Consider the following 14,542-nt stretch of genomic DNA (forward strand, 5'->3'; position numbering starts at 1 on the left):
CCCCACCCCCACCCCCCATGGAGCCAGTGGATCCTGCAAAACTGTCATTTGCATGGATTTTAACATAATTAGCGGCTTGGATAGTTCATGCTCCACCCCTCCACAATGCTCCGCCCCTCCACAATGCTCCGCCCCTCTTAGGCGGAGGTCTCACAGGTGTGAATTAGTGCAAGTATTTACAAGCGGTGCCATGGCTGTGGAGGGGGAGCGGGAGGTTAAAAAAACTCTCAAAGGCCAAAACTATTTTTGGGCTTGCTGGGGGATGGCCAGGGGCAGTAGCGGGGAACAGTTTGGCCCAAAGTTGGTGGACCCGGGGTGTACCTCTCGAGATTGGGGTGGCCTGGCTCAGATGTGTTCTATTTATTTTTTTAAATTTTGAGTACCCAATTCATTTTTTCCAATTAAGGGGTAATTTAGCGTGGCCAATCCACCTACCCTGCACATCTTTGGGTTGTGGGGGCGAAACCCACACAAACACAGGGAGAATGTGCAAACTCCACATGCACAGTGACCTAGAGCCGGGATTGAACCTGGGATCTCGGCGCTGTGAGGCAGCAGGGCTAACCCACTGCACCACCGTGCTGCCCTGGTAGTATGTGTTTTAAACACACCCTGCTGGTGCTACTTACAGGCCCCTGCTGCTCACACCGCTCTGCTGCCTGTGTCTTTTAAATGCTCAGAGAGTCTCTGGTCATTTGGGCGCACACCCATGCTGTCCCTCTGGACACCTTCATAGTCCAGCTGTTTCACCAAGGGGATGGGCGTGGCCATGTTCTGGGTCCCACCAGGTATTGGCACGCCTCAGAAGTGGTGCCCCAGAGGAAGCAGTGGATCAGCGGAGCTCACCCCAAGCAGAGGACACCTGCACCATGGCCTTTGAACTCCCCCCGGTTCACTGAAACTCTCAGGGAAAAGGCCTCAGGATCACTAGCTGTCTCCTCCTGGTGAGGCTGGCAGTGTTGACTGCCTCTGCCACCACCTCCAAGATGCTATTCAGAGGAGCAGGCTTGACGCTGCGGCCCACCCTGGGATGAGGGTGCCCCTCCTCTCCTCACTAGTATGAAGCTGTAAGTCCACCTCAGACACGTAAACTCAGGGGGCAGGTCTTCTCTGAGCCATCTTCGTGACTGCAGTGAGTGTGTGGTAAGTGGAGTGCTTGCAAACAGCTCCAGCTGTCAGTCTGTTTGCCGTTAATTTCTGCCCCAGCGGTTACAATGCCCGCTAGGCCGGAAATTGCTCTCAATTCGTGTTGGCAGAGTGCTGGCCCATTTGCATGTCCTGACTCACTTATCGAATAGTGTCTCCGATGGAAATGAGTACCGGCAGCAACACTTAGGGCTGGATTCTCCCGCCCCGCCCACCGCAGGAACACCATGGGCGAGGCGAGTACAATGAAGAACTTCATTGACCCGGGCGGGATTCTCCAGTCGCTGGGCGGACGCGGCCGGAGAAGCCCACCCTTACTCTCCCAAAAGGAGAATTCCGGCACATATTTCTTTAAATAGCCCATTAAATAACTTCAAGAGGTACGGATGCTTTCCAACCAACATAATTCTTTTTGAGAATTAGAAGTGGCATTCTGAGTGGACCTTGGGAAGTTCTTGATGTGACCATCAATTCTCTGAGAGACACGTTGAGAAGTAAACCGTGGTTTTAATCAGCTTACAACTGAGCCTGCCTGTGACCGGTACAACAATGAATGCGGCCCCGCAGGTCAGCTGCCTTTATACTTCCTGTAAGGGGTGGAGCCATGGGCAAGCCCGTACATGCCCCGACATATCCCCCTGTGGGTGAAGCAGTACAATGGCCCATAGGTGGAGCCCACAGGGTTAAACACATAACGTAACACGATACAGCAGTAACACGATATCACAGTGCACTGGTAAATTAACAGTAGTTCCATTCACCACATTCACCCCCTAATTAAAAAATGAAGTCCGGCGGGGGTGACGGGTTTACAGATTCAGTCGGTCTGGTGACTGGATCGTACGTTGCGACCGCCGAAGCACTGGTGTTGCAGCCGTTTCGGGTGGCTGTGGAGCTGGGCCCGGAGCAGGAACAGGCGTGGAATCCTGGAGCGGCTCTTCCGGAGCTTCATTCCTGTGGACCGGTGCGGCGGGTGGGAGGGAGCGCAAGAACCATATCGGGGTAGGGGCGCTGAACATGGGCGGTTGGATAGGGGTAGGGGCGCTGAACATGGGAGGTTGGACGGGACCTAGTGTGGGGGATGCAGTAGTGGTCGTGGTGTCGGAGCCTGTGGGCGCCAGGTCCCGGAGAGAGACGGTATCCTGCCGGCCATCGGGGTGTCTGATATACGCATCATGTGGGTTGGAGTGCAGGAGCTGGACCCTCTCTACCAGGGGGTCGGTCTTATGGCTCCGAACATGTTTTCAGAGGAGGACTGGACCTGGTGTCATCAGCCAGGGCGGAAGCGAGGCCCTTGAGGTAGCTCCCCTAGGGAAAACAAACAAGCGGTCATGAGGGGTCTGGTTTGTGGCCCTGCAAAGGAGGGACCTAATAGAGTGGAGCGCATCGGGGAGGACCTCCTGCTAGTGAGAAACCGGGAGATTCCTGGACCTTAGGGTCAGTAGGACGGTCTTCCAGACCGTTGCATTCTCCCTCTCCATCTGCCCGTTTCCCCTGGGGTTATAGCTGGTAGTCCTGCTCGAGGCGATGCCCTTACTGAGCAGATACTGACACAGTTCATCGCTCATGAATGACGAGCCTCTGTCACTGTGGACATAGCTGGGGAAACCGAATAGGGTGAAGACACTATGCAGGGCTTTGATGACTGTGGGCGTGGTCATATCGGGGCAGGGAATGGCGAACGGAAAACGGGAGAACTCGTCTATGATGTTCAGGGAGTACATGTTGCGATTATTGGAGGGGAGGGGCCCTTTGAAATCGATACTAAGGCGTTCAAAGGGCCGGGACGCCTTTACCAGGTGGGCCTTATCTGGTCGATAGAAGTGCGGTTTACACTCCGCACAGATTTGGCAGTCTCTGGTTACAGCTTTGACCTTCTCGATGGAGTAGGGCAGGTTGCGGGCCTTGATGTAGTGGGCGAGCCGGGTGACCCCCGGGTGGCAGAGGTCATCGTGGATAGCATGTAATCGGTCATCTTGCGCGCTGGCGCACGTGTCGCGGGACAGGGCATCTGGGGGCTCGTTGAGCTTCCCAGGACGATATACTATATCGTAGTTATAGGTGGAGAGTTCGATCCTCCACGTCAAGATCTTGTCATTCTTGATCTTGCCCCGCTGCGTATTGTCAAACATAAAGGCAACCGATCGTTGGTCGGTGATGAGGGTAAACCTCCTACCAGTGAGGTAGTGCCTCCAGTGCCGTACGGCTTCCACGATGGTTTGGGCTTCTTTTTCGACTGAGGAGTGTCGAATTTCAGAGGTGGTGAGGGTGCGGGAAAAGAACGCTACCGGTCTGCCTGCTTGGTTGAGAGTGGTGGCGAGAGCGACCTCTGAGGCATCGCTCTCCACCTGGAAGGGGGCGGACTCGTCCACCGCGCGCATTGCAGCTTTGGCGATGTCCGCCTTGATGCAGTTGAAAGCCTGGAGAGCCTCAGCTGGCAGTGGAAAAATGGTGGCCTTAAATAGTGGGCGGGCTTTGTCCGCATACTGGGGGACCCACTGGGCGTAATAGGAGAAAAATCCAAGACACCTCTTCAGGGCCTTGGGGCAGTGAGGGAGAGGGAATTGGAGGAGGGGGCGCATACGGTCAGGGTCGGGCCTTAGGACCCCGTTTTCCACGACGTAGCCGAGGATGGCTAGCCTGGTTGTGCGGAAAACACATTTCTCCTTGTTGCAGGTGAGGTTGAGTTTTTGGGTGGTTTGGAGAAATCGGTGGAGGTTGGCGTCGTGGTCCTGCTGATCATGGCCGCAGATGGTTACATTGTCCAAGTACGGAAACGTGGCCCGCAGCCCATACTGGTCCACCATTCGGTCCATTGCTCGTTGGAACACCGAAACCCCGTTTGTGACGCCAAAGGGGACCCGGAGGAAATCGAAAAGGCGGCCATCTGCCTCAAACGCCGTGTAGTGGTGGTCCTCCGGGCAGATTGGGAGCTGGTGATATGCAGACTTCAGATCTACCGTAGAGAACATGCGGTAGTACGCAATCTGATTTACCATGTCTGCAATCCAGGGAAGGGGGTACGCATCGAGTTGTGTAAAGCGGTTAATGGTCTGGCTGTAATCAACCACCATCCGGAACTTTTCCCTGGTCTTGACGACCACCACCTGAGCTCTCCAGGGGCTATTGCTGGCTTCTATGACCCCTTCCCGCAAGAGACGCTAGACCTCGGACCTAATGAACGTCCTGTCCTGCATACAATACTGCCTGCTTCTGGTGGCTATTGGCTTACAATCGGCAGTGAGGTTCGCAAAGAGGGGGTGAGGGTCAATTTTTAGGGTCACGAGGCTGCATATGGTGAGCGGGGGCAGGGGTCCCCCGAATTTAAGAGTTAGGCTCCTGAGGTTGCACTGAAAATCGAGTCCTAAGAGGAGAGGAGCGCAGAGGTCTGGGAGCACATATAGTTTAAAATTAGCGTACTCAGCGCCCTGGATCGCTAGGGTTGCAGTAGTGTACCCTTGGATTTGCACCGAGTGTGACCCAGAGGCGAGGGAGATAGTTTGTCACGTCGGGAATATTGGGAGCGAACAATGTCTTACCATGTCCGGGTGAATGAAGCTCTCTGTGCTCCCGGTGTCGAAAAGGCAAGGTGTCTCGTACCCGTTTACCCGGACGGCCATCATGGAGCTCCGGAGGTGCTTCGGTTGCGACTGGTCCAGGGTGACCGCGCTGAGCTGGGGGTAGCCGGCGGCGTGATCGGAGGTGCAGGGGCGGCCCCGCGATGGCTGCTGTCCATGTCGTTCGTACATCTCGGGCAGTGTAGCAGATGGCGGCCAAGATGGTGGCCCCCGTTGGTCAAGCATGGCGGGCAGTGAGGACGATGGCATCCAAGATGGCGGCCCCCATGGATCGCACGTGGCCGGCCGCGTGGGGGAGGATGGCCAAGATGGCGGCCCCCATGAGTTGCACGTGTTGTGCGGAGGCGGGGTCGGCAGACACGCTGCCACTTTGCGGGGTCTGTGGGTCTGTGGATCGGGTCTGTGAGTTCGAGTTTTTAGACCTGGCCAGGCAGACCTTGGCGAGGTGTCCTTTTCCCCCGCAGTTACTACAGTTCGCGTTGCGGGCCGGGCAGTGCTGTCGGGGGTGTTGGGACTGGCTGCAAAAATAGCAGGGCAGCCCCCCATGATGGGCGGGCGGCCACGCGGCACAAGCCTGGGGTAGTCTCTGGTTGGGGGCCCACGAGGGGGTCGTGTGGTCGGCGGGGAACGCAGTAAGGCTCTGAAACGCGACCTCCAGAGAGGTAGCTAATGTTACCGTGTCCTCCAGGTCCTAAGCCACTTTTTCGAGCAGGCGCTGTCTTACATAGTTCAATCGGACCCCCGCCTTGTAAATGTCTCGGATAGCGAGCTCCATATGCTGAGGGGCCGTAAAGGCCTGGTAGTTACAGTTGCACGCGAGGGCTTTGAGGTCACGTAGGTAGTCCCCGGGGCGCTGGCGGCGACTGGTGAAGATGTGTCGCGCGTAGACCTCGTTCACGGGCCATACATATATGCATTCGAGTAGTGCGAGGGCCTCTGTATAGGACGCGGCGCCGTCGAGCTGGACAGAAATACGATGGCTCACCCGTGCGTGGAGAAGACTCAGTTTCTGTTCATCCGTGACGGATGGCGTAGACGACGTGGCGAGATAGGCCTTGAAGCATCGAAGCCAGTGCGAAAACATTTCTCTCGCCTCCGCGGCCTGTGGATCGAGTTCCAGTCTATCAGGTTTGAGGGCTGATTCCATAGTAGTATTTTAAGCTGATTAAATTGATGCGACCATCAATTCACTGAGAGACACGTTGAGAAGTAAACCGTGGTTTTAATCAGCTTACAACTGAGCCTGCCTGTGACCGGTACAACAATGAATGCGGGCCCGCAGGTCAGCTGCCTTTATACTTCCTGATGTGGAGATGCCGGCGTTGGACTGGGTTGAGCACAGTAAGAAGTCTTACAACACCAGGTTAAAGTCCAACAGGTTTGTTTCGATGTCACTAGCTTTCAGAAAGCTGCTCCTTCCTCAGGCTGCTCATTCCTCAGGTTTACTTCCTGTAAGGGGTGGAGCCATGGGCGAGCCCGTACATGCCCCGACATATCCCTCTGTGGGTGAAGCCGTACAATGGCCCATAGGTGGAGCCCACAGGGTTAAACACAGAACGTAACACGATACAGCAGTAACATGATATCACAGTGCACTGGTGAATTAACAGTAGTTCCATTCACCACAGTCCTATCATGTGTGGATCTAAACTTCTAAAAAGCCTTTAATAAGGTTCCAAATGAAAGGGTGCTATGCAGGTTTAAGGTTCTGCGTCTCTCCGTTTGGAGGCTGCTGAGAAATTGGTTGAAAGAGTGGAAACAGCAAAACTATAGTTAATTGATGTGGAGATGCCGGCGTTGGACTGGGGTGAGCACAGTACGAAGTCTTGCAACACCGGGTTAAAGTCCAACAGGTTTGTTTCGATGTCACTAGCTTTCAGAGCGCTGCTCCTTCCTCAGGTGAATGAAGAGGTATGTTCCAGAAACACATATATAGACAAATTCAAAGATGCCAAACAATGCTAGGAATGCGACCATTAGCAGGTGATTAAATCTTTACAGATCCAGAGATGGGGTAACCCCAGGTTAAAGAGGTGTGAATTGTCTCAAGCCAGGACAGTTGGTAGGATTTTGCATCCTTCAATGTCCGTTCATTCGTTGAAACGAACCATTGTTTGCAGCAAACTACCCAGTCTTCAGAACAGTGACCACGACACCACACAACCCTGCCATGGCAATCTCTGCAAGACGTGCCAGATCATCGACATGGATACCACTATTACACGTGAGAACACCACCCACCAGGTACGCGGTACATACTCGTGCGACTCGGCCAACGTTGTCTACCTCATACGCTGCAGGAAAGGATGTCCCGAAGCGTGGTACATTGGCGAGACCATGCAGACGCTGCGACAACGAATGAACGGACATCGCGCAACAATCACCAGGCAGGAATGTTCCCTTCCAGTCGGGGAACACTTCAGCAGTCAAGGGCATTCAGCCTCTGATCTCCGGGTAAGCGTTCTCCAAGGCGGCCTTCAGGACGCGCGACAACGCAGAATCGCCGAGCAGAAACTTATAGCCAAGTTCCGCACACATGAGTGCGGCCTCAACCGGGACCTGGGATTCATGTCGCATTACATTCATCCCCCACCACCTGGCCTGCAAAATCCTACCAACTGTCCTGGCTTGAGACAATTCACACCTCTTTAACCTGGGGTTACCCCATCTCTGGATCTGTAAAGATTTAATCACCTGCTAATGGTCGCATTCCTAGCATTGTTTGGCATCTTTGAATTTGTCTATATATGTGTTTCTGGAACATACCTCTTCATTCATGCCTTTCATGTTTTCCCTTATCGCTCTGAGAGATAGTCAAGGAACGGTTGCCACCGCCTGGTGAACCCTTGAGCCGAACCTCTTAGTGCATACTTTATCCGCTCCAATTTTATAAACCCTGCCATGTCGTTTATCCAGGCCTCCACGCCCGGGGGTTTAGCTTCTTTCCACATAAGTAGAATCCTTCGCCGGGCTACTAGGGACGCAAAGGCCAAAACATCGGCCTCTCTCGCCTCCTGCACTCCCGGCTCTTCTGCAACCCCAAATATAGCTAACCCCCAGCTCGGTTCGACCCGGACCCCCACCAACTTTGAGATCACTCTTGCCACACCCACCCAGAACCCATGCAATACCGGACATGACCAAAACATGTGGGTGTGGTTCACCGGGCTTCCCGCGCACCTCCCGCACCTATCCTCCACTCCAAAAAATCTACTCAGCCTTGCTCCCGTCATATGCGCCCTGTGCAGAACCTTGAATTGTATCAGGCTAAGCCTGGCACACGAGGACGAGGAATTTACCCTACTTACGGCATCTGCCCACAGCCCCTCCTCAATCTCTTCCCCCAGCTCCTCCTCCCATTTACCCTTCAGCTCCTCTACCATCGTCTCCCCCTCGTCTCTCATTTCCCTGTATATATCGGACACTTTACCTTCACCGACCCATGCCCCCGAAATCACTCTGTCCTGGATCCCTTGCGCCGGGAGCTGCAGAAATTCCCTCACCTGTTGCCTCGCAAATGCCCTCACTTGCATATATTGGAAGGCATTCCCACATCATATCATAGACACGTTGGCGGCCCAATAATAGTCACTCAGACTCGGCAGTGCCAGTCCCCCTCTGTCCCTACTGCACTGCAGGAACCCCCTCTTTACCCTCGGGGTCTTTCCAGCCCACACATAGCTCATAATACTCCTGTCCACTTTCTTGAAAAAGGCCTTTGTAATCAGTATGGGGAGGCACTGAAACACGAAAAGAAACCTCGGGAGGACCACCATTTTAACCGCCTGTACTCTGCCCGCCAATGACAGGGGCACCATGTCCCACCTCTTAAAGTCCTCCTCCATCTGCTCTACCAGTCGCGTCAAGTTAAGTTTATGCAAGGTTCCCCAGTTCCTGGCCACCAGGATCCCTAGATATCGAAAATCCCTTGCTACTCTCCTCAGCGGCAGATCGTCTATCCCCCTGCCCTGTTCCCCGGGGTGCTTCACAAAAAGTTCACTCTTTCCCATATTCAATTTATATCCCGAGAACTCTCCAAACTCCCTGAGTGTCTGCATTATCTCTGGCATCCCCTCCACTGGGTCCGCCACATATAGCAGCAAATCATCCGCATATAATGACACCCGATGTTCCTCTCCTCCTCTGAGCAGCCCCCTCCACTTCTTAGAGCCCCTCAGCGCTATGGCCAATGGCTCGATTGCCAACGCGAACAGTAACGGGGACAAGGGCACCCCTGTCTTGTGCCCCTATATAATCGGAAATAGTCGGATCGTTGCCTGTTTGTAACCACGCTTGCCACCGGGGCCCCGTACAGGAGCTGAACCCATCTGATGAAACCCTCTCCAAATCTCTTCAGTACCTCCCACAGGTAGTCCCACTCCACTCTATCAAATGCCTTCTCTGCATCCATCGCCACCACTATCTCCGCCTCCCCCTCCGGTGGGGGCAGCATCATCACCCCCAGCAACCTTCGTATATTGGCATTCAATTGCCTCCCTTTAACAAACCCTGTCTGGTCGTCATGTACCACCCCTGGGACACAGTCCTCTATCCTTGTCGCCATCACTTTGGCCAGTAACTTGGCATCTACATTTAGGAGGGAGATGGGCCTGTATGACCCGCACTGCAGCGGGTCTTTGTCTCGTTTCAGGATCAACGATATCGTCGCCTCCGACGTTGTCGGGGGTAGTGTCCCCCTTTCCTCTGCCTCATTGAAGGTTCTCGTCAGGAGTGGGGCCAGCAGGTCCACATATTTCCTGTAAAATTCCACCGAGAACCCATCTGGTCCCGGGGCCTTTCCTGTCTGCATGTTCCCAATTCCTTTAATCACCTCCTCCACCTCAATCTGCGCTCCCAAACCTGCCACCTCCTGCTCCTCGACCCTCGGGAACTCCAGCTGGTCCAGGAAGTGTATCATTCCCTCTTTCCCCTCCGGGGGTTGGGACTTATACAGCCTTTCATAAAATGACTTAAACACCCCGTTCACCCTCCCCGCTCTCTGCTCCATCCTTCCCTCCCCGTCCCTAACTCCTCCGATCTCTCTCGCCGCCCCCTCTTCCTAAGTTGTTGGGCCAGCAATCGGCTCGCCTTTTCCCCATATTCGTATTGTATTCCCTGTGCCTTCCTCCACTGCGTCTCCGCCTTACCAGTGGTCAGCAGGTTAATCTCCGTCTGTAGTCTCCGTCTTTCCCTGTATAGCCCTTCATCCGGGGCCTCCGCATATTGCCTATCCACCCTCAGAATCTCCCCAATCAGTCTCTCCCTTTCTTTACCCTAGTGTTTCCCCCTGTGGGCTCTTAAGGAAATCAGCTCCCCCCTAACCACCGCCTTCAGCGTCTCCCATACTACTCCCACCTGGACCGCTCCATCATCATTGACCTCTAGGTATCTTTCAATACATCCCCTCACCCTTCCACATACGCCCTCGTCCGCCAACAGTCCCATGTCTAATCTCCAAAGTGGGCACTGCTCCTTCTCCTCTCCTAGATCCAGATCCACCCAATGTGGGGCGTGATCTGAAACGGCTATAGCCGAATATTCCGTTCCTGCCACTTTCGGGATCAGCGCCCTTCCTAGGACAAAAAAGTCTATCCGGGAGTATACTTTATGGACGTGGGAGAAGAAGGAAAACTCTACTCCTCGGTCTAGCAAATCTCCAGGGATCTACTCCTCCCATCTGCTCCATAAACCCCTTAAGCACCTTGGCCGCTGCCGGCCTCCTCCCGGTCCTAGATCTGGACCGGTCCAGCCCTGGGTCCAGCACTGTGTTGAAGTCCCCCCCCCATTACCAAATTTCCCATCTCTAGGTCCGGGATGCGCCCCAACATACGCTTCATAAAACCCGCGTCATCCCAGTTCGGGGCATATACGTTCACCAGCACCACCGCCTCACCTTGCAATCTGCCACTCACCATCACGTACCTGCCCCCACTGTCCACCACTGTGGTCTTAGCCTCAAACGATACCCATTTCCCCACCAGTATTCAGTATTGCCACCCCTCTACTTTTCGTATCTAAGCCTGAGTGGAATACCTGTCCCACCCATCCTTTCCTTAATCTGACCTGATTTCAGGTGCGTCACCTGAAGCATAACCACATCCGCCTTCAGTCTCTTTAGGTGCGCAAATACCCTTGCCCTCTTAATCGGCCCATTCAGCCCTCTCACGTTCCACGTGATCAACCGGGTTGGGGGGCCCTTTACCCCCACCCCATCGTCGACTAGCCATCCCCTTTTTTAAACCAGCTCCTCACCCGGGTCCCACGCACCCGTTTGTCCCCCAGATGGCGCCCTCCCGTCCCGACCATCCCATCCCGTATCAGCTCCCCCTTCCCCTCAGCAGCAGCAACCCCCCCCCCCCCCCCCCCCCCCGCTAGATTCCCTTCTAGCTTGATTGCTCCCCCCATATTGCTTCCGGGAGTCAGCAAACTCTGGCTGACCTCGGCTTCCCCTGTTTACCCTTGGCCTCCCTGCGTGTGAGGCCCCCTTCCTTCCTGCGCCCACTTTTCCCGCCGCAATTTCCATGGCGCGGGAAAAAAAACCGCGCTTCCCTCTCGGCCCCGTCCCTAGTGGCGCAGCTCCCTCTCCCCTTCCCTGTCCCCTTCCCCACCGGCGCCCACATTTCTTCGTGTCCCCTGGGGGGGTGGGGGGGGAGGAGAAAAATTCTCCCGTCTAACATTTTTACAGATAAACCCTCCCCCTCTCCCCCCTTTGCATTTCTTTGCCACCACCTCGCTACTTCTTTCCAAACATCAATTCCTCAAATCTAGTCCAACTTCTCTTCTTGAATAAATGTCCACGCCTCCTCTGCCGTCTCGAAGTAGTGGTGTTTGCCCTGGTGTGTAACCCACAGTCTTGCCGGCTGCAGCATTCCAAATTTTACTTTCTTCCTGTGGAGCACCGCCTTGGCCCGATTGAAACTCGCCCTCCTTCTCACCACCTCCGCACTCCAATCTTGATACAGGCGGATCACCGCATTCTCCCACCTGCTACTCCGTGTCTTCTTAGCCCATCTCAGGTCCATCTCCCTGTCCTTGTAGCGGTGGAACCTCACCACTATTGCTCGCGGTATTTCCCCTGCCTTTGGTCTTCTCACGGGGACCCGGTATGCTCCCTCCACTTCCAGGGGGCCCGTCGGGGCTTCAGCTCCCATTAAGGTATGGAGCATCGTACTCACATACGCCCCAACATCAGCTCCCTCTGTCCCTTCGGGAAGACCCAAAATCCTTAGATTCTTCCTCCTCGAGCTATTTTCCAGGGCTTCCAGCCTTTCTATGCACCTCTTATGTAGTGCCTCGTGCGTCTCCGTCTTCACCACCAAGCCCTGTATCTCGTCTTCATTCTCGGCTGCCTTTGCCTTCACTCCACGGAGCTCCATCGCCTGGGTCTTTTGCGTCTCCTTCAATCCCTCAATCGCCAGCAACATCGGCGCCAGCACCTCCTTCTTGAGCTCCTCCACACATCGTCGGAGGAACTCCTGCTGTTCCGGGCCCCATACCATCTGGGCTCCCTCAGCCGCCATCTTGCTTCTCCCTACTCTTCTCTGCCGCTGCTCCAGAGGATCCTCCACAATCTGGCCACTACTATTGCTTCTTTCCATCCACACCCGGGGGAACTCCTTCCTTTGTCGCCTCACACTGCGTTTAGCTGGTCATCGCCGCAACCGGAAGTCTTTCAATCTTTTCTTACACACCTCCGTATCCTTGCGCAGTCCTGCGGTTACGACATCACCTCCGATTCAATGATTCGGGACCAGATTGTTTTTGGGGTCACCTTGGACGCCCTACGCCAGCAGCTCCTCAAAATTAAAGGCCTCACCCTAGCCTCCACAATTGAAGCCTGTGTCCTTCATGAAAACGCGACCAGCCACTACTCCCAATTTCAAGCAGCCGAATCGGCGCGGCAGGGGTCCTACGAGGCCGAACGTGTCCAGACGATCGAGTTCCTCCCGGCCCAGGGCCCGGACGAGGGCGGCCATTTTGCGCGCTTTCCGCGGCCTCCCGCGTTTGTGCGCACCAAAAAAGACATTGACGCAGATGGACATGATGTGCAGGCGCGCTCGACGCAACACCGAACTGCGCATGCGCGGTGGCGCAACGAACGCCATGACGTCACGACGTGCGGCAACTGCGGAGCCGCACATTTAAAGCGGCAATGTCCGGCAAAAAAACGACAATGCCTCCGCTGTGGCAAGATGGGCCACTATGCTGCCTGCTGTCGAGCAGCTCAACCTGCCAATGCTCCCCAATTCCGACAACCTCGCAGGGACATGCGGACCATTCTGCCTCCGTACTACGAGTCGTGCCCAGACGATATCCAAACCAGTGACACTGACGACCGGGACGGCTTCCGTGTTGCGGTCATTGATAGGAATCCGATGTCTCCAGGCAGGACCCACCAGCTGATGCAGTGAACAGCGTCAATCCGGGTGATGAATGGAGTGCCACCCTAACGGTCAACCGAACACCGATAACATTCCGTCTGGACACTGGTGCCTCCGCCAACCTAATAGCATGGTCAGCCTTCTACGCCTTGAAGGTCAGACCACCAATTCGGCCATCCCGTTGCAAGATGGTCGACTACAATGGAAACGTTATCCCGGCCATGGGATCCTGCCAGCTCCAGGTGACACACAACACATACACAGCCACACTGTCCTTTGAAATAGTCAGATCATCAAAGGACTCCCTGCTAGGCGCACAGGCGTGCAAGGTTCTCCACCTCGTGCTGTGGGTCCACGCTCTGTCTCCAGAAGGCACATCAGACTTCCCGGATGCAGAATTTAGGGCACAGCTTCAATCGCTCCTCGCCCACAACCAGGAGGCATTCGAGGGCATGGGCACACTGCCCTATACCTACAGAATACGACTCAAACCGGACGCCACCCCGGTCATTCACGCACCTCGCAGGGTCCCAGCCACTCAAGGACCGCCTCAAGCAGCAGCTGCAGGATCTCCAGGACTAAGGAGTGCTATCCCGGGTCACGGAGCCCATGCCATGGGTCAGCTCCATGGTGTGTGTTAAGAAGCCCTCTGGCGAACTCCGGATCTGCATTGACCCGAAAGACCTGAACAACAACATAATGAGGGAACACTACCCCATACCCAAACGGGAAGAGATCACGAGTGAAATGGCCCAGGCGAAAATATTTACCAAACTGGATGCCTCTAAAGGCTTTTGGCAGATCCAACTAGATCTGTCCAGCCGAAAGCTGTGCACCTTCAACACCCCTTTCGGCAGGTTCTGCTATAAGAGAATGCTATTTGGTATCATCTCTGCATCCAACGTCTTTCACAGGATCATGGAGCAGATGATGGAGGGCATCGAAGGGGTGCACGTCTACGTTGACGACGTCATCATCTCGTCCACCACACCACAGGAGCACATCAATCGTCTCCAGCGCATCTTTGCGCGGAAAGTGGAAAACGGCCTGCGCCTCAACCGAGCCAAGTGTTCTTTCGGCCAAACCGAGCTGAAGTTTCTGGGGGACTACATATCCCGGTCAGGGGTCCGTCCGGATGCAGACAAGGTGAGTGCCATTACAGTCATGCCGCAGCCGGCAGACAAGAAAGCAGTGCTATGCTTCCTAGGCATGGTCAACTTCCTGAGGAAGTTCATTCCCAACCTTGCCTCCCACACGACGGCTCTTCGCCACCAGTCAAGAAGTCCACGGAGTTCCAGTGGCTGCCCGCATACCAGAAGGAATGGGAGGAGCTCAAAATTAAGCTCACCACAGCCCCGGTATTGGCGTTTTTCGACACATCTCGTGACATTAAAATTTCGACTGATGCCAGCCAGTCCGGCATTGGGGCGGTACTCC

The sequence above is a fragment of the Scyliorhinus torazame genome, chromosome 1 (genome assembly GCF_047496885.1).
Source record: "Scyliorhinus torazame isolate Kashiwa2021f chromosome 1, sScyTor2.1, whole genome shotgun sequence".
In the NCBI taxonomy this organism is placed as follows: Eukaryota; Metazoa; Chordata; class Chondrichthyes; order Carcharhiniformes; family Scyliorhinidae; genus Scyliorhinus; species Scyliorhinus torazame.